The sequence below is a fragment of the Vombatus ursinus genome, unplaced genomic scaffold, assembly GCF_900497805.2.
Source record: "Vombatus ursinus unplaced genomic scaffold, bare-nosed wombat genome assembly UNPS02014821.1, whole genome shotgun sequence".
NCBI classification, from domain to species: Eukaryota; Metazoa; Chordata; class Mammalia; order Diprotodontia; family Vombatidae; genus Vombatus; species Vombatus ursinus.
The window spans coordinates 51,425,848-51,451,139 of NW_020954599.1; the positions used below are offsets into that span (position 1 = coordinate 51,425,848).

At 37.7% G+C, this 25,292-nt stretch overlaps 1 protein-coding gene across 1 annotated transcript in view; it reads right to left on the reverse strand.

The window, feature by feature from the left end:
- Positions 1–25,292, reverse strand: part of PALLD (palladin, cytoskeletal associated protein) — a 520,996-nt gene that overhangs the window by 265,328 nt on the left and 230,376 nt on the right. The gene's annotated exons all lie outside the window — the stretch shown is intronic.

Sequence of the window (25,292 nt, forward strand, 5' to 3'; positions counted from 1 at the left end):
AAAGAAGTGGGATCAGGACAGAACCCTGAGGGACACCTATTGTTAGAGAGCATTATCTGGAGGAAGATCCAGCAAAGGAGACAGAGAAGGAGCAGTCAGATAGGTAGGAGAAGAACCAGGAGAGGGTAGTGATCTGAAAACTTAGAGAGAAGAGTATATCAAAGAGGAGAGAGTGATCAACAGTCTCAAAAGCTGCAGAGAGTGAGGACTGAAAAAAGGATATTAGTTTTGATGGCATGATGAGGTCAGAAGCCAAATTATAAGAAGTTAAGAGGAGAGTGAAAGGAGAGAAAGAGAGAAAGGAGGGAAAGTGAAAGGAAAGAGAGAAAGGTTTTCTACAATAGGTAGAAAACCTTTTTGAGGAGTTTAGCTACAAAGAGAAATAGGACAATAGTTAGCAGGGATGGAAGTATCAAGCGTTTTTCAGAACAGGGGAGACGTGCAACTTTGTAGGCAATAGTTTATGAGCCAGTAGACAGAGAGGGAGAGAGAGAGAGAGAGATTGAAAATAAGTGAACAAGTGGGTATGCAAGAGGTGGCAATATGTTGGAGGAGATGAGATGGAATGGGATCACATGAACAAATAGAGAGGTTAGCCTTAGTAAGGAGTAAGGTCACTTCATCATGTGAAAGATGGATGAAAAAGGAGAGAGTGGTACTTAAGTGATAGATGAGGAAGAGGGGATTCAATGTAAATGGTCTCAATTTTTTCTGTAAAATGAGGCCAGGTTTTCAGCTTTCACTCAGCCAGTCAGTCAACAAGCATTTATTGAACACTTTTTATGTGCCATGCCCTGTGCTAAGCAATGGGAATTTAGAAAGCTAGTCCCTGCCCTCAAGGACCTTATATCCTAACAAGGGAAGACAACACATAAAAGGAAGCATGGCATAGGGGTACGGTAGACTGAACTTCTAGAATGAGGAAGATTCTGGGGCATGCTAGAGAATCTTCAGAGTTTTGGAGAGGAATGAGGGTTCTGTATATTATTGTATTATATTGTATTATTCTGTATATTAATTACATTATTAATATTATATATTATCCTCTACTCTTTCTTCTCCTCCCAGTAAATAAAATACTATCAGAAAACTGTGGACAAAATCCACTTTGGGGCTTAGAGGTTTGCTATGCCATTCTGAAAACCTTGGTTTCTGTGCTTTTAGCCTGATTCAGGGCAAATATAATTTGCAGCAAAACAATCCCAGTGGTTCACATTTATAGAAGGTCAGAAGGTTTGCAAAGCATAATACATACATTATCTCATTTGTCAAAATGACACAATATAAAGCAAAGTGAATAAGAACATGTCGAGTTGAATAAAGGAGTGACATTATTTCATACTGTTTTTCCTCACTTGAGAATCAAAGTGTGATGAGAACAAAGGAGTTCAGCTGCCTAAGTCCATCTCAATGGAGTTTCCTTAATTCAATCACAAGGCATTGGGAACTCTGAATATTTTGTTGAGAGGCAGCACATCTGTGTCAATTAAAACTGGATTAATTTTCTTTTTTGAAGTCATTGCATGTCTAAAGACTTCCTGTTCTGGAAAGATCAGTGAGAAATGAGTGTCTAATTAAAAGCTCAGCCCTGGTTCTCTTCAGACTGAAATACTTTCTTTGGCAAGCTGGTTCAACAGCTCTGAGGAACACACATACAGCAGTCAAGGCATTTCATATTATTGGAGTATGTTGGGCCTTAGTGGACCCATAATGGTAACAAATGATTCATGAAAGACCCTACCAGACAGTACTGAGTAACACAGGCAATGTTCTGGATTAGCAAAACAGGACAGGACAGTCTTTGCAAAGTCTCATTTTGTCTTTGGTAGGTATGTTAAAATGCATATCTATTTGCTTAACACCACACAAACTTTCTGGTTTTTACAATGCTCCAGCAGTGAGGTTAAAACCCTCACTAATTTATCACAGTTGCTGTGACGCCATTACTCCCAGTTGCTGCTGAAATGGTAATAGCAGATAGGTCAAATTCACTTCTTCTCAATCCTCCAGACATGGTAAGTACCATCCTATGTACTTCATGGTGACTTCTAATCAAAAAATCAATTCATCAACCAAAAAGCATTTATTAATTAGCTAATTACGATTTGCCAGGTACCATGAAAGGAAGACAAAAATGAAACAGTCCCTGCTCCCATGAACTTTACATTTTATTTTCTATGACAAATTCTTAAGTTAGGAAGATATTAAACCCAAAATACCATTAATGTGGGTTATTTTTACTTAAAAGATAACAGCAAACCATGGAATTATGGAATTGAGAGCTAGAAAGGATGTTGGAATCACAGGATTTCAGATTTGGAAAGGACCACTGAGTTCTTTTAGTTCAACCACTCTGAGACAATACATTGACTTTATCTGAACTGCTATGGCACATAGTTTGAAAGGTTGAATGACTAACTCCTCACTTGTGCTACTATGTTATCACAATAAAACAGATCTTTTACAAAAATAAATGAGTTTTTTTTCACACACATATTTTAGAACTAGAAGACTCTCACAGATAATTTAGTCTAATTCTTCCCCCTCTTTTACAGATGAGGAAACTGAGGCATGGCTAGGCTTCAAACCTAGGTCCACTGATTGGACTAGAAGACCCAACAAACCTAATTGATACTGCTTGGACATATTAATAAAGATCCAGAAAGAACTGATCTGTACCTATCTGGGTGATCACTGTTGTTTCAAGAGGGATCTAACCAACAATAATCAGTTCAGTCTGGCTAGGGAAATGCTCTCAGAATCTCCCAGAGCATGATTCCAGAATCTAGGCACTACTGGGGTTTATTCTTGTGTGTGTATCTCTTCAGTTGTTCTGTGTATGATGGTGCTGGGGGATCGCACTCTAATACCTTCACTAACTCCTTATCCCCTTCTTGCCACAACAGAAGACATAGGACTGAAGTACTGGTAAAGGCCAATCCTTCCTGGAAATGTGAACTGTTTGGAGGATCTGAGCAAAGCCTGGACTTTCTGAGCTTCTGAATATACAGCCCTGTGCCTGGCAACAAAAGTAAGCACTTAAATGCTTTATCTCTAGGCAGCTAATGCATAATGGACTTGGAGTCAGGAAGACTTGAGTTTGATTCCTGCCTCAGACATTTAGTAGTTGTGTGATCCTATGTTGCCTCTCAACCTCAGTTTCTTCATCTATAAAATGGGGATAATAAGAGCAGTTTTGAGAGGATCAAATGAGATAGCCTATGCAAAACACTTTGCAAACTTTAAAGCACTATATAAGTAGTAGCAATTATCTATCCACCAATCTATCATGTATCTACCTATTATCTACTTATCTATCTATCCATCCTACCTACCCACCCGTCTTATCTATCATCTATCAATCTATCATTTATCTCTACCTATTATCTATCTGCCCCTTCTCTCTCTCTCTCTCTCTCTCTCCCTAGCATCTATCTTTATCTGCCCATGCTATTTTTTCTATCACCTATCTCTATCTATCATTTATATATCAATATCTATCCATCCTCCCCTGTGTATCCCTTTCATTAGAATGAGAGTCAACATATTTAAATGATATCACAAAAGGTTTAAGTTAGGAATGAGCAATTTCCTCATTCTGAGGCTTATTAATTATGCAGCTCACCTTCGGTCGTATCCAACTCTTCATGACCCCATTTGGGGTTTTCTTGGCAAAAATACTGGAGTAGCTTGCCATTTCCTTCTCTAGCTCATTTTACAGATAAAGAACTGAGACAACAGGGTTAAGTGACTTGCCCAGGTCACACAGCTAGTGTCTGAGGCTGTATTTGAACTCAGGAAAATGAGTCTTTCTGCCATGGAAAGAATGTATTAGGTGTCTAATTGTATATTGCCTTGTAGTGTGAGAAAGACACAGTTGCTAGCTATCCTTTTGGACTTTAACACTCTCTAAGGCATTAGACACACTGGAATAAAATACAAAGGAAATTACAAAATTTCCTTCTTTAGAAGTTACAAAAAAGCCAATGTCAGAACAAGGGGTTGCCTTTAAATATGAGAAAAAGGCAAGCTATCATTCTATAGTCGTAAAGAGTGATCTTCAGTCGTTTTCCTGGTGATTGTCACTAACATAGGCACGACTTTTTTCCTTTGTGACAGTCATTTATGTTTCCTTTTATCAAGTATTGCTAGGATTAATTACAGGCTTTAGGATTCTTAATAGAAAGGTAGAGCTAGAAGTAGCAAGGAGGCAATCAGGGCCCTGCCCTAGGGCGGTGACATCTTGTGGGGAGGGCGATAAATCTTCCCAGAAGTGGCTTCTGATAACATGCCTTGCCTAAAGAGTCCCTGCTGGCCCACGCTTCTATGTAGTCCTTTTCCTGTCTCCATCAAGGTTTTGTTGTCACTGAGTCCCTTTTTTGCTAAATGCCTAGCTGTCTTCCCCCGGGAACAGTTTTAACTAAGGTAGACTCCAAGATGATTACTAACTTCAGCTCCAAACACAGGTTCTAATACACTCCATAAAGCAATCAGTACCTAAGGCACCTTGCAACATGAGCATAGATGTCTCAATGGCTAATGCAAAAATGCCATGATTCAACTCTGGGCTTTTTGCAGTTGAAAATTGGGATGTCTACAGGATAAATGCTTATTACCACTATTAAGGGCTAGCAAACTTCTGAGGATATCTTAGTTATGTATATATTTTCTCCTTTTTTTGATGTGTAGGGTACATGGGATATCTTAATGGTGGGTCACATTTAAAAGGATGGATGGCTTGGCTTAATGTCATTTGACATGAAGATGGAATGATCATACTTATGGCTTTTAAAAGGTCCATTTTCAGTTCACCATTTTGCAAGCCTTTGTTGAAGGACTCCTTAAACTGTGGCTACCACGATTCATTTCATAGTATTTGATTTTGTGGTCTCTGTACCTTCTTATGTTTCTTTATTGTGTGGTTTCCATGATCCTTCTTGTGCAAAGAAATAAGCATTTTTTTTTTTTGCTTCTTAGAATTTTGTAACTGCAAGTGTCAACCATTTTGAGGAATGTAAGTGAATTGATGTGCTTGCAAGAAAATACATACTACATAAACACATTATACATAGCTATATTCTCCCTTTGTCAGGATCTCAGTGTACTGGAAGATTATAATCCCTTCCTTATAGGATCTGAGTTAGCATTCACTTGTAGAATCCTGAGGGGAAAAGTCAAAAATACCTTCCATCAGGCCTTTGATCTTCACTTGATGTTCACTTGAAAGAACAACCCAAGGCCATCTCAGTTCTGGGCATTTTTTTCTGTCTGTGTCTCATGCCTGGAAGGCTCTCCACTTTTCATTCTAGGTACTGAGCTCCCTGGCTTCCTCTAAGTCCCAACTAAAATCCCATCTGCTACAGGAAGCCTTACCTAACTCATCTTAATTCTAGTGCCATCCCTCTGTTAATTATTTCCTATTTATACTGTATATAGTTTGTTTTGTATATATTTATTTGCAAACTGTTTGTCATTTGCATGTTGGCTTCCCTATTAGACTGTAAGATCCTTGAGGGACATGAACTATTTTTTGGCCTCTTTTTGTACCCCCAGCACTTAGTATAGTGCTTGACACATAGTCGGCACTCAATAAATGTTCATTGATTAATTAATCCAATGCCAAAAAATTTAGAGGCAAAACTTCCTGGGAAGATCTTTGTCCATTTTAATTGGTCACTATCCTATACACCTGTGCAGTTTTAATTGCTTAATATTTTCTCCCCCCTCCTCCACTTCTGGAACCAGCTGAAAAATCTCCCTCTATTTTCCAATTATAACATCATAGACAAATATCCAGCTCAGCCCAAATAACCCTGGAAACACAGAGAGAGATCATCTTCAATCTCCTCATCAATCAATCTTGAATAAAACAGGAAATATTCCAAGCCCCTCTACGAATTACTACACTCAAAGACCCCAAAATGTAGATTGTAATACATTTTTCTCTCAAGCAGTCACCATCCTGGAACTCCCAGAAGGATTCTGAAGTGTCTAACACATTCCAGAGGTGGGAGGCCATTTTCTTTACAAAAGGGAGGGCTGGAAAGCCATCTTTGGAAGACTTATCACCTCTTGTTATCACTCTAATCTGGACATAGATCTGGAGGATCTCAACACCCCCTCTTCATCTCCAACCAGCTGTTAATAAATCTCTTTTGTATGTATGTCATGTGCATATGACTAACTGAACACGTAACACTTAGTAACACAAGTTACTAACTGAACACTTATTTGGAGAGACTTTGCTACCAAATGTAGGAGTTGAAATAGATAAGAAAGTGATCAAGCCTTCTCATTTAGAAACTCCTCAAATTCACACAGAGAGCCCTAATGCTAACTGAATCAGTGAGTGATCCTAATTAACACCCTGTAAGTCCTTTAAGTAGCTCTCTTAAAATATACAAAAACATGAAATACAAAATATAGTGATTGTTCTATTTAAGTATTGTTTTCCCAAAAGAATTTAAAATAAAGATTGTTTTAAATAGAAAACTTCCTTATTGCACTTTAAATTGAACTAAACAGGGTCCCCTTTACAGACTGTATTTTTTTTTCCTACTGCATAAAGTGAGGCATACTTTTGCACCAGGTTCAGTTTCCTTATCTGCAAAATGGAGGTGATAATTCTGTGATGATCAAAGGAAGTTATGAGATCCTAGTTTTAGAGGTGAAAGGGACCTCAGAGCATCTAGCTCAACCTCTTCATCTTACAGATTAGGAAAGAGCAAGGCCCCCAGACGGTAAGTGATTTACCCATAAAGTGGTGAGAATATATGCAAAGAGCAAATCACTGCACAAATATGAGTTATTATTATCATTATTATTGTAGAGTCAATACACAAAGGCAATACTGAAAGGGAACTGAAGCAAAAAAAGGCAGAACAAAAATTTATGGTGACATTTTGACAGAGTGACATATAATTTCCTTACGATAAAAGCTTAATACAATTCATGAGGTTCACATTTTGTCAAAGCTGAAGGTATCATAGGTTATCGAGTCTTAGGAAATGAGATGAAATACTTATTTCCTTGCAATAAAGACATTTAAACTTCTGCAAAATAAAATTTAGGAACGTGTGGAAATAAGGAAATTACTCCTTTTGTTAAACAGGGGTGGGAGTGGAAATGTTAAGGCTTAATTTGGGCAGCTGGGTGGTACAGAGGATAGAGTGCCATGAGCCATGAAAACTCATCTTCCTGAGTTCAAATCCGGCCTTAGACATTAGCATGACAACATGACCCTGGGCAACTCACTTAGCCCTATTTGCCTCCATTTCCTCATCTGTAAAATGAGCTGGAGAAGGAAATGGCAAACTACTCCAGTATCTTTGCCAAAAAAAACCCCAAATGGGGTCATAAAGAGTCAGACTGAAAAATGACTGAAGGGCTTAATTAGTGTCCACCTCATGTCATAACTCTGGGGTATAGTTACAAATGGGGAAATCATCTATTTTTTCTTCATAGCATTTTCTTCTTCTTTTCAATTATCTACTAGATATTTAACCCTAGCAGCATCTCTAGGAAGGTAGTTCTGAAATGCTATTTAAAGGCTGGAACACATTTAACGCTTTACCGAATGAAAACAAAAAGCATTTTGCTCACTGACTCTTTCGTAACTCTGAGGAATGTGAATACCATGTAACTTACTGGATCTCTTAGGTAACGTGAAGAATTTTTATAGATGTCTTCATTCCTAGTTTTTGTGCCCTGGCATGCAACTATGAGGAGAACTGGCATATTAGATAAAGGGGCAGCTAGGTGGCCTAGTGGATAGAGCACGGAATTGGAAAGGCCTGATGAAATCTGATCTTAGATACTAGCTGTGTGACCTTGGGCAAGTCCCTTAACCCGTCTGCCTCAGTTTCCTCATCTGTAAAATGGGGATTATAATAGCACCTACCTCTCATGGTCGTTGTCAGAGTCAAATGAGATGATAATTGTAAACTGCTTAGCATAGTACTTGGCACATAATAGGCACTATATAAATATTATCAGACACTTGACACATACTGTGTGACCCTGGGCAAGTCACTTAACGCCAACTGCCTAAGTAAAAAAAAAAAATCCTATATATGAAAGATTTCTCATTCCAACACATGATTTAGTAGAGAAAGTCTAGGGAGTTCACTGACAAACACTGAGGTTGACTAGTCTAGGGTTGCATAGTTATTAAGTTAAAGGCAAGACTGGAACCCAAGCCTTCCTTACTACAAGTCCAATAGTGCTATATCTACTATATCTCATTGCCTCTATTCTTAAAGCCCTGTTGCCTCTTGGAATCAGAACCTTCTCTTTCCCAGCACAGAGTCAGGAAAACAGAATGCTGGGTTTAGTGCAACAAGATAAACTTCAATGCTGTGAATGTGTCACAAAAGTAGAATGTGAAATTCCACTTTTAGACTAAAAATAAAATCAGGTAAACAAATTATAGAGTGGGGGAGACCTGACTTAGCAGCAATTTGGGTGAGAAAGATGAGGGCTTTAGTGGACCATAATAGTCACCTATGTGAGTGATATGGACGCTAAAAAGGGAAAGTTACCTTTAAATACAATTAGTATGGGAACATGGGAAGTCAGTTGTCTGATCTGGAGGACCATGTTTGATTCTGGATATAACATTTTAAGAACAACAATGAAAAGGTACAGTATATTCAGAAGAAGGCTGCTATCATAGCAAGAGAACCTAAAAACTTATCAAGAGGAGAAGTTGAAGGAAAGAGGCACACAATAATAATAGCATTTATATGATACTTTAAGGTTTGCCAAGTGCTTTACAAATATTATCTCATTTTATCTTACAATAACCCTTGATTAAATGGCTTACTAAAGGGTTACACACCTAGTCATCATCTGAGGTAAAATTTAAACTCAGGTCTTCTTGACTCCAGGTCCAGCTCACTATCCACTGTGCTATCTAGCTGCCTCTGCATATAGAGTGTCCCAAAAGTCTTCATGTGGTTTTAGGTTTTAATAATTAAAACTTAAATAATAGCTTTAATAACTTAAAACCACATAAAGACTCTTGGGACACCCTGCATATACTTATCTTTTCACTTTGAGTAAGGGAAATAATCCCACTGCTGCATTTGTAGACTTCTACCATTATCCCTATCACATCATGACTGTCCCATTGTAGTTTCGATATATCGCGGGTCGGCATAAGAAATTAAATGGGAATTTTTTGAGAGTGCTGTGGAAGCCACAGACAACATGCCAAAAAAACACAGAAAAAAATTTAGAAACTCAGAAATGCATAAAATGTATGTATGTGATTGCATAATATCAACATATTTTATCTTTTAATACCATAATAATTCAGACTTCTTCTCTGGTCTGAAGGGAGGGCCAAAGAATTTTAGGTTGGATTTTCCAGGTCATGGGGCTGTTCTCCTAACCATGATGTGGAAGGGATAACAGTAGGCCCCTGATGGAAATCCCCACAACTTTAGTTAGGTAGGAAGTGGAAAGGAAGTCATTCAAATGCTTTCTGGAAATTCAGTTGTGTCCATTACTCCTTCAAGGGTTCTGGAGCACTAGTATATACTTTATATCCTCAGTCCAGTCTAGCATCTGAGATTCTCCACAATCTGGATCTCCTCTATTTTTTCAGTCTTATTTAATTGTATTTTCTTTTGTGCATTTTCTGCTCCAGTCAAACTGTCCTACAAGTTGCTCCCCTATGGGACAATCCATTCCCATCTCCATGGGTTTTGCACAGGTGGTCCCTAACCACTATGTCTGGAATGCAATCCTCCCTCAAAGATACTTCATTGACTCCCTAGCTTCCTTTAGAGCATAGCTCAAATGCCAGTGCCTACAGTAGGCCTCTCCCAATTTCCCCAGTTGTTAATGCTTCTTCCTTTTGATTCCTTAGGATGCACTTTTATATCACAGTCCTTTAGGAGAATGTAAGCTTCTCCAGGGCAGGGGCTGTTGCATTTTTGTGTTTGTATTATCAGTATCTGACATTGTATTGCAAATATCAAACACTTAATAGGTGTCTGTTAAGTTGAATTGTTGGAATTCATCACATTAACAGAGAGGGTAGGTAGTAGGAAGATCTGTCTAGCAGCCTTCAACCATTCCTTCATCCTCTAGTTCTAGGTTGGATTATGATAAACATTAGATCAACTTTTGGTTCTATAACAACCAATTAAAACTACTCCTCTCCCTCCTTGATGACCCTGAGCATTAGATAGATAAAACTTAGATTAGATTAGATAAAACTAACTTGGCAATGTCATCATGAGTATCCAGTACGTTTCTCCCCTTGTAACTGTTCATAATAATAATAATTTATCTTCAGAAGGCTCAGATACATTGGTTTCATTTTGCTTTGTTTTGTTTTTATCAAAAATATCCACTAGAATAGTGCTTTTTGACCTGGGGTGCACATACCACAGATCTGTGGATAAATTCCAAGAGGGTCTATGAACTTTCATAACAAAAATCTCTATATTTTTATTTTCACCATCTCCAACTGAAATTCAGCATTTTCTTCAATTATGAGGGTTTAAAAAAAACACCATTATCCTGAGATTTTGCCAGATAGCCAAAGGGGTCCATGATGCAACAGAGGCCTAGCTGTACCAGATCTTAAATTGTCTTATAAAGCAGCAATCATCAAAACTACTTGGTACTGGCTAAGAAATAAAGTGGTGGATAAATGGAATAGGTTAGGTATGCAAGACACAATAGTCAATGACTACAGTAATCTACTATTTGATAAATTCAAAGACTTCATCTTCTGGGATAAGAACTCACTATTTAAAAAAAACTGCTGGGAAAACTGGAAAATAGTATGGCAGAAACTAGGCATAGACCAACATTTTACACCCTATACCAAGATAAAATTAAAATGGGTACATGATTTAGATATAAAGACTGATACCATAAGCAAACTAGGAGAGCCAAGGAATAGTTTACCTGTTAGATCTATGGAGAAAGGAAGAATTTATGACCAAACGAGATATCCTGATATTCTGGACCTTTTGTTCTTCTAGATGAATTAAGTTTGCTATTGCTTTTTTCTAGCTTTATAAAATCATTTTTGGTAGTTTGATTGGTATGGCATTGAATAAGTAAATTAATTGAGGTAGAATTGTCATTTTTATTATATTAACGTGGCCTACCCATTAGTAACTGATATTTTCCCCATTATTTAGATCTGACTTTATTTGTGTGAAGAATGTTTTGTAATTGTGTTCATATAGTTTCGGGGTTTGTTTCGGGAGGTAGAATCCCAGATATCTTATAATGTCTACAGTGACTTTAAATAGAATTTCTCTTTCTATCTCTTGCTGTTGGACTTTGTTAGTTATATATAGAAATGCCAATGATTTAAATGGGTTTATTTTACATCCTGCAAGTGTGCTAAAGATGTTTATTATTTCAAGTATTTTTTAACTTGATTTTTTAGGATTCTCTAAGTATACCATCATATCATCTGCAAAGAGTGACAACTTTGTTTCTTTGCCTATTCTAATTCCTTTAATCTCCTTTTCTTCTCTTATTGGTAGAGTTAACATGTCTAGTACAATATTAAACAAGAGTGGTGATAAGAGACATCCTTATTTCACCCCAGATCTTATTGGAAATGCTTCTAGCTTATCCCCATTACATATAATGCTTGCTGATGGTTTGAGATAGATGCTACTTATCATTTTTAGGAAGACTCCATTTATAATGGAGTTTTTAATAGGAATGGGTGTTGTATTTTGTCAAATGCTTTTTCTTTTTTTTTTTTCAGATTTTATTAATTTATTTATTTTTAGTTTTCAACATTCACTTCCACAAGATTTTGAGTTCCAAATTTTTTCCCCATCTCGTCCCTCCCTCACCCATTCTGAATACCCCTTCCCCTAATGTGCCCTCCCTTCTATCTCCTCACCTTCTCTTATCCCCTTCCCCTTCTATTTTCCTGTAGAGTAGGATAGATTTCTATACCACATTGCCTGTATATTTTATTTCCCAGTTGCATGTGAAAACAATTTTTAACATTTGTTTTTAAAACTTTATGTTCCAAATTTTCTCCCTTCCTCCCTCCACCCTCATTGAGAAGGCAACCAACTCAATACAGGTTATACATGTGTAGTCATGCAAAACACTTCCACAGTAGTCATGTTGTGAAAAACTAACTGTATTTCCCTTCATCCTATCCTGCCCCCCATTTATTCTATTCTCTCTTTTGACCTTGTCCCTACTTAGGGGTGTTTGCTTCTGATTACCCCCTCCCCCAAACTGACCTCCCCTCTATCATCCCCCTGCTCTCTTATCCCCTTGCCCCCTATTTTCCTGTAGGGTAAGACAGATTTCCATACACAATTGAGTGTATATGTTATTCCCTCCTTAAGCCAAATCTGATGAGAATGAAATTCACTCATTCCCTCTCACCTTCTCCCATTTCCCCTCCACTGTAAAAGCCTTTTCTTGTCTGTTTTATGTGAGATAATTTACCCCATTTTCCCTCTCCCTTTCTCCTTCTCCCAGTATAATCCTCTCACCCCTTAATTTTATTCTCCAGATATCACCCCTTCATCTTTAACTCACCCTGTGTCCTCTATCTATCTATACATACATACACATAATTTTCCCCCTCCAACTACCTTAATACTGACAAAGGTCTCATGAGTTACAAATATCATCTTTCCATGCAGGAATGTAAACAGTTCAACCTTAATAAGTCCCTCATGATTTCTCTTTCCTGTTTACCTCTTTATGTTTCTCTTGATTCTTGTATTTGAAAGTCAAATTTTCTATTCAGCTCTGGTCTTTTCATCAAGAATGCTTGAAAGTCCTCTATTTCACTGAATGACCATTTTGTCCCCTGAAGGATTATACTCAGTTTTGCTGGGTAGGTGATTCTAGGTTGTAATCCTATCTCCTTTGACCTCTGGAATATTATATTCCATCCCCTGTGGTCCCTTAATGTAGAAGCTGCTAAACCTTGTGTTATCCTGATTGTGTTTCCACAATACTTGAATTGTTTCTTTCTGATTACTTGCAATATTTTCTCCTTGACCTGGGAACTCTAGAATTTCACTACAATATTCCTAGGAATTTTCCTTGGGGATCTCTTTCAGGAGATGATCAGTGGATTCTTTCAATTTCTATTTTGCCCTCTGGTTCTAGAATTTCAGGGCAGTTTTCCTTGATAATGTCTTTTTTTTTTTTGGTGAGGCAATTGGGGTTAAGTGACTTGCCCAAGGTCACACAGCTAGTACGTATCAAGTGTTTGGTCTGAAGCTGGATTTGAACTCAGGTCCTCCTGACTTTAGGGCCGGTGCTTTATCCACTGCGCCACCTAGCTGCCCCAATAATTTCTTGAAAGATGATATGTAGGCTCTTTTTTTGATCATGCCTTTCAGCTAGTTCCATAATTTTTAAAATATCTCTCCTGGATCTATTTTCCAGGTCACTTGTTTTTCCAATGAGGTATTTCACATTGTTTTCTAATTTTTCATTCTTTTGGATTTGTTTTAGAGTGTCTTGATTTCTCATAAAGTCACTAGCTTCCAATTGCTCCATTCTAATTTTTAAGGAAGTATTTTCTTCAGTAAGCTTTTGGACTTCCTTTGGCCAATTTTGCTTTTTAGGGCATTCTTCTCTTCATTGGCTTTTTGGACCTCTTTTGCCATTTGGGTTAGGCTATTTTTTAAGGTGCTAATTTTCTTCAGTATTTTTTTGGGTCTCCTTTAGCAAGCTGTTGACTTGTTTTTCATGATTTTCTTGCATCACTCTCATCTCTCTTCCCAGTTTTTTCTCCACTTCTCTTATTTGCTTCTCTAAATCCTTTTTGAGCTCTTCCATGGCCTGAGACTGATTCATATTTTTCTTAGAGGCTTTGGATGTAGGAGCTTTGACTTTGTTGTCTTCTTCTGGTTGTATCTTTTGATCTTCTTTGTCACCAAGGAAAGATTCTATGGTCTGATTTTTTTTTTGTGCAGTTTGCTCATGATCCCAGCCAACTACTTGAGTTATAAATTCTTTGTTAAGGTAAGGGTCTGCTTCCAGTGTGGAGAATGTACTGTTCTAAGCTTCAAGGGTTTTGTGCATCTGTCTTCAGAGATACTTCTAAGGACCTGTAAACTGTTCATTCTTCCAAGATGGCATGATCAAAGGTGAGGTGTTTACTCCTATCCTGGTCTGTGGTTTGGTCTATGATTGACCACAAGTGCTCTTTTCTGCCTTGGAACTGTGAGGAGGATTCCCTCTCCACCACCACTACAACTTCCACCACTCCAGCACTCCTCCTTGCAACAGAACCTCCACTCAGAGCTGTGACCCAGATCCAAGCATGAGCAAAGCAAGAGAATCCTGCCTCAGCACCAGTAAAGAGATTCCTGCAATCCCTCTCTGATTAGTCACTCAATTCCCCTTTAGTTTGCAGACTGAGCTCTGGAAGCAGCCTCCACCCCGGGCAGTGCCGGGACTGGGGCTGGGACCAAGCTTCTCTCTCACCAGGGTCACAAACATTTCCTACTGACCTTCTAAGTTGTCTTTGGCATTTGTGGGTTGAGAAGTCTGGAAATCACCACAGCTGCCTGTGATTCAGTCCTCTGAGGCCTTCGCCAGGTTTGCTGAGTCCTGTTTTGTCTGCATGCCCACGCTGAACTGTGTTCCTCTCCCAGCCTGGTGTGATAGACCTTTGCAATCATCCATCCAGATTGCCTTGGGCTGGAAATTTCTTTTATTCTGTCTTTTTGTGGGTTCTGCTGCTCTAGAATTTGTTTAGAGCCATTTTTTTTACAAGAATTTGGAAAGGTTTGGGGGACAGCTCAAGCAAGCCACTGCTTTTACTCTGCCATCTTGGCTCTGCCCCTCAAATGCTTTTTCTGCATCTATTGAGATAATTATATGATTTGTTAGTTTTCTTGTTGATATCGTCAATTATGCTGATGGTTTTCCTAATATTGAACTAGCCCTGCATTCCTGGTATAAATCCTACCTGGTCATAGTGTATTATCTGCGAGATAAGTTGCTGTGATCTTTTTGCTAATATTTTATTAAAAAAATTTGCATCTATATTCATTAGGGAAATTAGTCTATAATTTTCTTTCTCTGTTTTGACTCTTCCTGGTTTAGGTATCAACACCATATCTGTATCGTAAAAAGAATTTGGTAGGGCTCCTTCTTTGCCTATTTTCCCAAATAATATTGGAATTAGTTGTTATTTAAATGCTCAATAGAATTCACTTGTAAATCTGCCTGGCCCTGGAGATTTTTTCTTAGGGAGTTCATTAATGGCTTGTTCAATTTCTTTTTCTGAAATGGGGTTAAGTATTTTATTTCCTCTTATGTTAATCTGAGCAATTTATACTTCTGTAAATATTCATCCTTTTCACTAAGATTGTCAAATTTATTGCCATACATTTGGGCAACATAGTTCCTAATTATTGTTTGATTTCCTCTTCATTGATTTCCTTTTCATTTTTGATGCTGGTAATTTGGTTTTCTTCTTTCTTTTTTTAAATCAAATTAACCAAAGGCTTATCTATCTTGTCGTTTTTTTTTCATAAAACCAGCTCTTAATTTTATTTATTAGTTCAATAGTTTTCTTAATTTCAATTTTATTAATTTATTCTTTTGTTTTTAGAGTTTCTAAATGATATTTGACATTGAATTTCTAATTTGATCTAATTCTATATTTGAAATTTGATTTGATATTTGGAGATCTTTAATTTGTTCTTTTTCTAGTTTTTTTTAGTTGTATGTCCAGTTCATTGATCTCTTCTTTCTCTGATTTACTCATGTAAGCATTTAGAGACATAAAACTTTCCCTAAGAACTCCTTTTACTGCATGCCATAAGTTTTGGTATGTTGTTTTATTATCGTTATTGCCTTGGATGAAGTTATTGATTTGTTCTATGATCTGTTGTTTGACCCATTCATTCTTGAGGATTAGATTATTTAGTTTCCAATTAAATTTTAGTCTATCTTTCCATGGTTCTTTATTACATGTAATCTTTTTTGCATCATGATCTGAAAAGGATGCATTTAATATTTTTGCCTTTATTCACTGGATTGTGAGGTTTTTATGTCCTAATATGAAGTCAATTTTTGTGTAGGTGCCATGTACCACTGAGAAAAAGGTATATTCCTTTCTATCCCCATTCAATTTTCTCCAGAGGTCAACCATAACTAACTTTTCTAAAATTCTATTAATCTCCTTAACTTCTTTCTAGTTTGTTTTGTGGTTAGATTTATCTAATTCTGAGAGGGGGAGGTTGAGGTCCCCCACTAGTCTAGTTTTGCTGCCTATTTCTTCCTATAACTCCCTTAACTTCTCCTCTAAGAATCTGAAGAATCTGGATCCCATACCACTTGGTACATACGTGTTTAGTAATGATATTTCTTCATTGTCTATGGTACCTTTTTAGCAGGATGTAGTTTTCTTCCTTAGCTCTTTTAATTAGATCTATTTTTGCTTTTGCTTTGTCTGAAATCAGTATTTCTACCATTGCTTTTTGTTTTACTTCAGCTGAAGCATAATACTTTCTGCTACAACCTTTTATCTTTACTCTGTGTGTATCCTTCTCTTCAAATGTGTTTCTTGTAAACAACATATTGTAGGATTATGGTTCTTAATCCACTCTGTTATGCTATCCACTTCTGTTTTATGGGAGAGTTCATCCCATTCACATTTATGACTGCTATCTGTGTCTTTCTCTCCAACCTATGTAACCCCCTGTTTATACTTTTCTCTCACCCTTTCCCTCCTCACTATAGTTTTGCTTTCAACCACTGCCTCCCTCAGTCTGTCCTCCTTTCTATCAACTTCCTTTTCTTTCCCTTTCCCCTTACTACTTCTATCCACCCCTCCATCTTCTTTCCTCTTTCCCTTCCTACTTCCTATAGTTGGGTAAGTTAGATTTCTATACCTAACTGATTATGTTATTCCCTTCTTAAGCCAAATCTGAATGAGAGAAAGTTTCAAATAATGCTCATCTCCCTGCCTTCCTTCCCTCTCCTATAATAGGTTTTTGTGCCTTTTTATGTGATGTAATTTACCCTTGTCTGCCTCCTCCTTTCCTCTTCTCCCAGTACAATGCCTTTTCACCACTTAGATTTTTTTTTTAATTATCAAATCAAAGTCAACTTATATCCACACCCTCCATATATACGCCTTTAAATGGCATAATAACAATACAGTTCTCACTTGGAGGGATGCAAACAGTTTGCCCATATTAATAACATGTTGTTATTTTTTTCTTTCCTGTTTGCCACCTTTTTATGTCTCTCTTGAGTCTTGTATTTGAAGATCAAATTTTCCATTCAGCTCTGCTCTTTTCATCAGGAAGGTCTGGAAGTCCCCTATTTCACTGAATGTCCATCTCCCCCTGGAAACATTATGCTCAATTTCACTGGGTAGTTGATCCTTGGTTGTGATCCAAGCTCCTTTGCCTTACAGAACATTGTACTCCACGCCCTTTGATCTTTTAATGTAGAAGCTGCATGGTCCTGTGTAATCCTGACTGTGGTTTCATGATATTTAAATTGTTTCTTTCTGGCAGTTTGCAGTATTTTCTCTTTGACTTGGTAATTTTGGAATTTAGCTACAATATTCCTTGGCATTTTCAATTTGGAATCTCTTTCAGGAGGTGATAGGTGGATTCTTTCAATGACTATTTTACCTCCTGATTCTAGGACCTTTTCCTTGATGATTTCCTGAAAAATGCTGTGAAGGCTTTTTTATTTTTCCCATCATGGTTTTCAGGTAGACCAATAATCTTTAAATTGTCTCTCCTGGATGTATTTTCCTGGTCAGTTGTTTTTAACCAATGAGGTATTTTACATTTTCTTCTATTTTTTCATTCTTTTGTTTCTGTTTGACTGATTCTTGATATCTCATAGAGTCATTAGCTTTCACTTGGTCAATTCTAATTTTTAACAAATTGTTTTCTTTTATTAAATTTTGTATCTCCTTTTTCATTTGGCCCATTTTACTTTTTTAGGGAGTTCTCTTCAGTCAGTTTTTGTGTCTCCTTTTCCATTTGACCAATTCTACTTTTTAAGGACTTGTTTTCCATAGTCAATTTTTGTCCTTCCTTTTCCAAGCTGTTGATTCTTCTTTGCATACTTCTCATTTCTTTTCCCAATTTTTCTTTTACCTATCTTAACTGACTTTTAAAATCCTTCTTGACTTATGGAAGTGGATGTTGAAAACTAAAAATAAATAAATAAATTTTAAAAATTAAAAAAAAAAAAAATCCTTTTTGAGCTCTCCCAAGAAGCCTTTTTGGGCTGGAGACCAGTTCATATTCTCCTTTGAGGTTTCATATGTGGGTGTATTGATAATGTTGTCCTCTTCTGAATTTGTGCCTTGATCTTCCCTCTCCCCATAATAAGAATCTGTGGTCATTGTCCATTTCTGCTTTTTGCTCATGGTGTTTGTCTAATTCCTGACTTTTAGAGTTGAACTCTCCTGTCGGAGCACAAAAGGCACTGACCTTCCTGTTCTTGAACTTTTTGTTCTGGGGGCCAGGGACCTGGTCACTGGCTTTGTGTGCTGGGGCCTCAGGTGCTGGCAGCTGGAGGCTGTAGGGGTCTGGCAGCTTACTTGGTCAGCAACACTGAAGCTCTTGGGGTGGGGGTAAGAAGTCTGGCCCCTAGGGGTTGCCTGCTCACCCAGGCCTTGTACTCAAATGTTTGGTGCCTGCTCACCTGGGCCTTGCACTTGAATGTTTGGCGCAGGAGGACGTCTGCCAGATGTGCCTCCTGGAGTTGTGCTGAAGCACTGGGAGTGAAGCTGCTAGAGAACACTGGTGCACATGGTGTTTTTCTGAGCTGGTGACTACTGGTGTCTACTGCCTGTGCTGAGGCACTTCGTGGGGTGGGGGGGAAGAGTGGGGGAGGGGTCCTGGTATTTGTGATTGCCTGCTCCACCACCCTGGGGTTCAGGATCTCCCCTGGTTTGCTGGGGTGGGGCTTGCTGCTGGATTGCTGGGATGCCTCCTGTCCTGTATTGCTCCCCTTCCCCCAGAGCTACAGGGACCTTTCCCATTAATCCCCCAAGCTTCTTGGGCTACCAGACTGCTGTAACTTGTCTTTCCATTGGTTCAGCTGTTCCAGGTTTTTTGCTGGGGCGATATTTTCTGGGCTCTCAGGGGTCAATAAGAAAGCGTGAGAGCAACTTACTTCTTACTCCATTATCTTGGCTCCCAGAAACAGAACCCTCCAGTGTTCTTTCTATGTAGTATCACACACACACACACACAAATTGTATAATTCTTTAATTTTCTCAGATGTAAGTCTTAGTGCTTCCTCCTTAAGGGCAGGTCTCATTCTTGTTATTCTCAAGAGAATACAGTGAGTCAATAATAGTTCACTGTGCTTGGAATAAGGAAGACTCAACTTCATGAGTTCAAATCTAGCCTCAGACACTTACTAGCTACGTGACCCTGGATAAGTCACTTACTCTGTTTGCTTCAGTTCCTTCTCTGTAAAATGAGCTGGAGAAGACTCCAGAACCCCAAAATGGGGTCATGAAGAGTCAGACATAACTGAAATGACTAAACAACTCTTATTTAATAGTTATTTTTGATAATTACACCGTTTCCATCCCTTTCTCTAAACCTGGGATTTAGTCTCTGTTGTGAGTTGCTATATCATTTCAATAATATTGGCAGCTCACATTGCCATGTGCTTTTGAGGTTTCCAAAGTGCTTTTGCTGCATCAGCTCTGTGAGGTAGGTGAAGTATTATCACCAACTTTTTACAAATGAAGGTACTGAGGCATCAAGTGGTTATCCAAGGTCATATAGTTATTGAGTAGCAGAGTTGGGAATAGAACCTGAGTTCAATTCTAAATTTAGGGTTCTCTCTTTTAGGTCTAAAGAAGATAGATCCATAATTTAATAAAAGTAGAGCAGTCCAAGTATTAGGAACATAGATCTAGAACTGGAAGAGACCTCAGAAGGCATTTAGTTTAACACTTGTGTTTTACAGATGAGAGAACTGAGGCCCAGAGAGGAGATTTGAATTGCCCAAGGTCATAGCAGAGGTGACATTTGATTAGGTCCTCTAACTCTAAAGTCAATATCCTTTCTAATGTATGACATTGCTCACTATGGCCAAGACACAACACTAGGGTGTACCAGGGTGCCTGGTAATCTTTCCCTTTTCACAACACAAACTTGATACAACGACATTTGCTTGCTCAGTACAATTTGCCCATTGCACAGTTTGGTTATTTTCTGCTTTGCAGTTGCAGACCTAGAGTCTACTCAGGAAAGTCCAAGGCTAGCAGGACTAGTCTCTAGAGAACTGGAAGCAGAAGATATTATGCTTGTGTATGTATGAATCCCTGGCCAGCTAGGAAAAGTTATTTTTGACATTTTTCTTTTTCCATGCTCTTAGACAGTGGCAATGTAGTAACTCAATACAGTTTGTGGCTGTAACCAGACAGCTGAGTAATAGCCAAGGCATCAACAGTTGGCAAGTGGAACACTTGCCTTATTCCTTCCCCTGAGCAGACTGTGCTTTGAAAGATTCAATCAGTATGAAGTTAGAATGTCAAGGCAGCAGCACAGAGCAGGTAATCTGACAAACGGATGTTGGATTCAAGGAAGCTTACTAGCTATTAATTCACAAAACATTTGGAAAGATTTGTGATGCAAGCTGACTTCCGTCTAGACAAGAAGGGAGTGTAAAACCCATTAGACAGATAAAATACAGCAGTGACAAGAAAAACCTGTTTCAACATCATATCAAGGCTTCATGAGCTCATGGGGAGAAACTTGGTTGTTGCTTTCCTTCACCCACATTTGTTAAGCTATAGAAGTTGCATCATGGTACCAGTGACTTCCAGTCAAGGAATATTAGAATATCTACAAGTTTATAATAACCTGTGTACTAGTGTGTAGGGAAGGAAAGAGTGAGAAAAGGAGAAGGGAGGAGAAAAAGAGGGGAGGTAGGAGGGAGGAAAGAAGAAAGAAGGGAGGGGAGAGAGGGACATAGATAAATAGAAAGAGAGAGAGAGAATATGAAGAAATACAATATATTACTAATGGTGAATCTTTTATGTAATTCTTGAAGCTGTCTGCATTTTAGCTTTTTGAAAACAACATTGGCCCAGGCTTTTCTAATTCACATCTGCCAGTCTTCTCCGTTTTTCTTTTCTCCATGCATCTAGGATATAACTTACAAGGGATCTTATGCTTAGAAACATATTAGTTGGTTAAATTTAGACACTATTATATTCCCTAAAACATGGAATGCCTCATTGAATATATTTATCAGATGATTTAAATAAGGGAAACACATTAACATCTTTTTTATTTTGTGTTTTTGATTGACAGAGTAGGAGAAGGAAACATTTGACTATGTATCAAAAGATATCTTCGGTTTTGTACAGTGTGCTGGAGATATTTCTTAAATATAAATTTGTATTAATATCTGGGTTATTCCGAAGATCATGTGCAACATTTGATATAAGTTATAATATGTACCAACATCCCTTTAATTTTTTTTTTCTTCTCATGGATTTTCTTCTTATATAAACATGGTATCTCCACCATTAGAATGTAATTTCCTTAAATTGGGCAAGGACTATTTCATTTTTGTCTTTATATCTCCAGTGCCTGCTCTGGAACACAGTGCCCTGGAACACAGTAAACATTTAATAAATGTTTGCTAATTGATTAATGTGGCATTCTTATCACTGAATGCAATACTGTATTTCCTTATTTTTAAAAGCACCTTTAAAAGCATTAAGTAATTCACTATAAAAAAAGGTACCAATTTGGAAAAGTGTGCTAAAAAAATTACATATAGGTAACAACTAAAGTCAGAGTGAGGCACTTTGTATCTAAGTCCCTATTGATTATAAATTATATTTAGTGTGCATAAAAATGCCCCAAATATTTCTAGCACCAACTCTTGCCAATTCAGAGATTATTATTGCTATGATTTAAATGAAAATTTGTTACAAGAAATAATTCTCTCTGAAATGTTTTCAGACCAAATAGAATAAAAAACCTTAAGTAAGAAAGTATAGAGTATGGGGAAGGAGATATAGAATTCAATAATTCAATCGAAGTCAACAAACATTTATCCTGCACCTACTTAAATAAAAGATTGGGGTGGCTTTACTTTGTTGACTGGAAATTCAAAGACAGATATGACATGGATCTTGACAAGGTTCATAAAGGAGTTTAAAATCAAAGATAGGGAAAGATAAATACACATCACTGGGATATAGTGAAGAAAGGGACAGGTAAAAGGGAAAAGCCCAGGTAAAGAAAAATTAGAGATGGAAAAGATCACTTCCAGCTGAGGCAGGAATAGAGGTAAAGGAAGCGTGGAGAGAAAAAGGAGGAAGAGATAGCGGGAGAGTTGGGCCTTCCAGAAAAAGTGGGACATTTAATAAATGGATTGGGTGGTTGGGGGAAGGAACGTTTTCTAGTTATGAAAGCATTAGCAAAGATTCTGAGAGAGAAGACAATGGCACGAGAAAGGTGGATGGACAATAATCCCATTTGGCTGGAGGATATGAAGAATAATAGGCAATGAGGCTAAAGAGTTAGACCCTTCAAATTCTGGAGAGTCTTAAATACCAGAATCAGCAGTTTACACTTTTTTTCAGTAGGCAACCGGAACCAATGGTAAGTCTTGGCATAGAGGAGTTATGTGATCAGTTGTACATTGAGAAAGTTTTTTAGTCAGTGCGGCGAAAGATGGACTGGAGAGTAAAGAGATTACTCATAGAATAGCTAGTTAGGAGGTCATTACAAAAGTCAAGGGCTGGAACTTAGGTGACTGCAGTGGGAGTGGAAAAGAAGAATAAAATGTAAGAGAGACACATGAGAAAATACTTTATAAATTACTCAAAAGCTATTGCTTGCAAGCCTTTCATGGCATGTCTTTTTCTGCATTATTGTGTAACTTCATGCTGAAAGCAGTTCCTTATATGGAAGCAGTTTCTGAAAGGCAGGCTATTGATATGTTGTTTGGGGCTGAAACACATCAAGAGAGTCACTTTCACAACTCAATGCCAGAAGCTTCAGAAACCCTTAATTGAATGAACATCCAAGACTGTGGACATGAGCAAGTGTCCCTTTTAGTGTGAAGCTCTCTCTGTGATCATCATCTATGAATTGCCATACAGTCTCAGAACTGACAGAGATCTCTGGGGCTTTCTGATTGACCCTTCACCTCTATGGAAAATTCCCTCTCCAACATTCCTGACAAGGGTCTGCTTTGAAAACCTTCTGTCAAAAAGAACCCACCACTTCTAAGGCAGCCCACTTTATTTTAGGACAGCTCTAATAGATAGGAAGTTTTTCTTTTTCTAGACTCTAAATTTGGCTCCTTACAATGTTTCCCTCAATGTTTCTAGTTCTGAGGTGTTTTGGGCCAAGTACAATAGATCTAATCCCTCTTCCACCTGACAGTATTTCAAAAACTTAAAGACAGTTACTGTGTCCCTTTTAATTCTTCTCTTTTTCAGTGTAAATATTTTCAACTCTTTTAGCTGCTCCTCATGTGGTATGTTTCTGAGTCCACTCACTATCCTGGTTGCCCTACTTTGCATGATCTTTTGCTAATCAATGGCCTTCTTAAAATGTGGCAACCAGACCCATACACAGCACTCCAGATGTGGCCTGATCTTGGCATCAGAACTATAACTTCCTTCATTCTGGACACCATTGCTTTTGCTGATGCAACCTAGAAATGCATTAGCTTTTCTGGCTGCCAAGTTTTCAATCCTGACTCACATTGAACTTGCAGCCTGTTAAAATCACCGTTTCTTTTTAACATGTATTTTTATCTAGTCATACTTTCTCCATCTTAAATTTTTGCCTTCATTTTTTGAATCTAAGTACACAATTATGTTTATCTGTATTAATGTCATCTCATTAGATTCAGTCCATCATTCTAATCTGTCAATATTTTTTTGTAGTCCAATTCTGTAATCTGATAAATTACATCTACTGCTCTATTCGGCATCGTCTATAAGTCTGAAAAACCCATGCCATTTATACCTTGATCCAAGTCACTGATTAAAATGTTGAAAAGAAAGGGATTAATCACATTTGAATGTCAGATGCTTACAAGTAGAGATTGTTTGGTTGTATGTAATTGTATCACAGTTCTTGGCACACAGGTAGGCACTTAATAAAGACTTGTTGATTAGAAGGACACAGCATTGTGTCCCTCCACTGAAACCTCACAAATCCCTATTGATAAAATTCTTTGGGTCTAGTTGTTCAATCAATCCCAGATTTATATGACTGTACTATCATCTAGCCAACATCATTCCTTATTTTCAGGGCATTTTGCTCTTCTCTCCTAAGTCTACTATTTCTTACCCAGTTTTCAGATTGTTTTTATTTCATAACAATCACATCTATTGAAACCAAGGTTTGAATCTTAAATGAGTAATTTGAGTTTACCAACTGATTGTTGCTTTGCAATTTTTGAGCCAAGTTAATACATCATCAACAACTGTTCCCAGAACACCTACAAAGCAGAGATGGCTACAAAGGATAATAATTTTATGAAAAAAGTAAACACATGGCTCTGTTAAGAATCTAAAAAACAGTATCAAGAGTTGGCTTAATTAGTTCCAGTAGCAGTACTCTCAGGCCAAACATTTTAGTTTTTTTCATACACAGACAACAAAACGACATAAAAGTCTAGCTAATTCTCTCTCCTTCCTCTTCCCCATTAAAATAATCCTCTAGGGAGCAATGGAGGTATTTGGCTTCTGCTCTGGAATTTATCAAACTTTAAGAGTTCATTTAAAAGCCATTACAAACTTTATATAAAAGATGCCTATATAACCACTCCTTGTAGGATTTTCCATATTAGATCATGGATCATGGAATAGATGGTACCCCAGTGATTAGTTCCATATAGTAGAAAAGTGTTTTGCAATACCACAATTTGAAGTTTTGTATACTTATATAATTTCATAAATTCACAGCAGCACTTGATGTAGTGACTGACACATAGTGGGAAGACATGCTCTATCTAGTTGGGTCTTGGGACAAGAAAAAGGATCAATTCCAGCTTTTTCCTAAGGCCATTACTTGGCATGCATTAATGTTTACCTTCTGAGCAGGGAAGGCTGTGATTTAAAAAAACAAAATAATACAAAACAAAACATAATGCTAAGATGTTAGCATTTCAGGCACCTACTGTAACAATATATCTGAGCTGCCATTGTCTATAATAAACCTTGAAGTTTGAGGAAGAGAACAGGGTGAAGGGACAGCTGTGGAAGAACAACTTTTCCCCTTTACACACACACACACACACACACACACACACACACACACACACACACA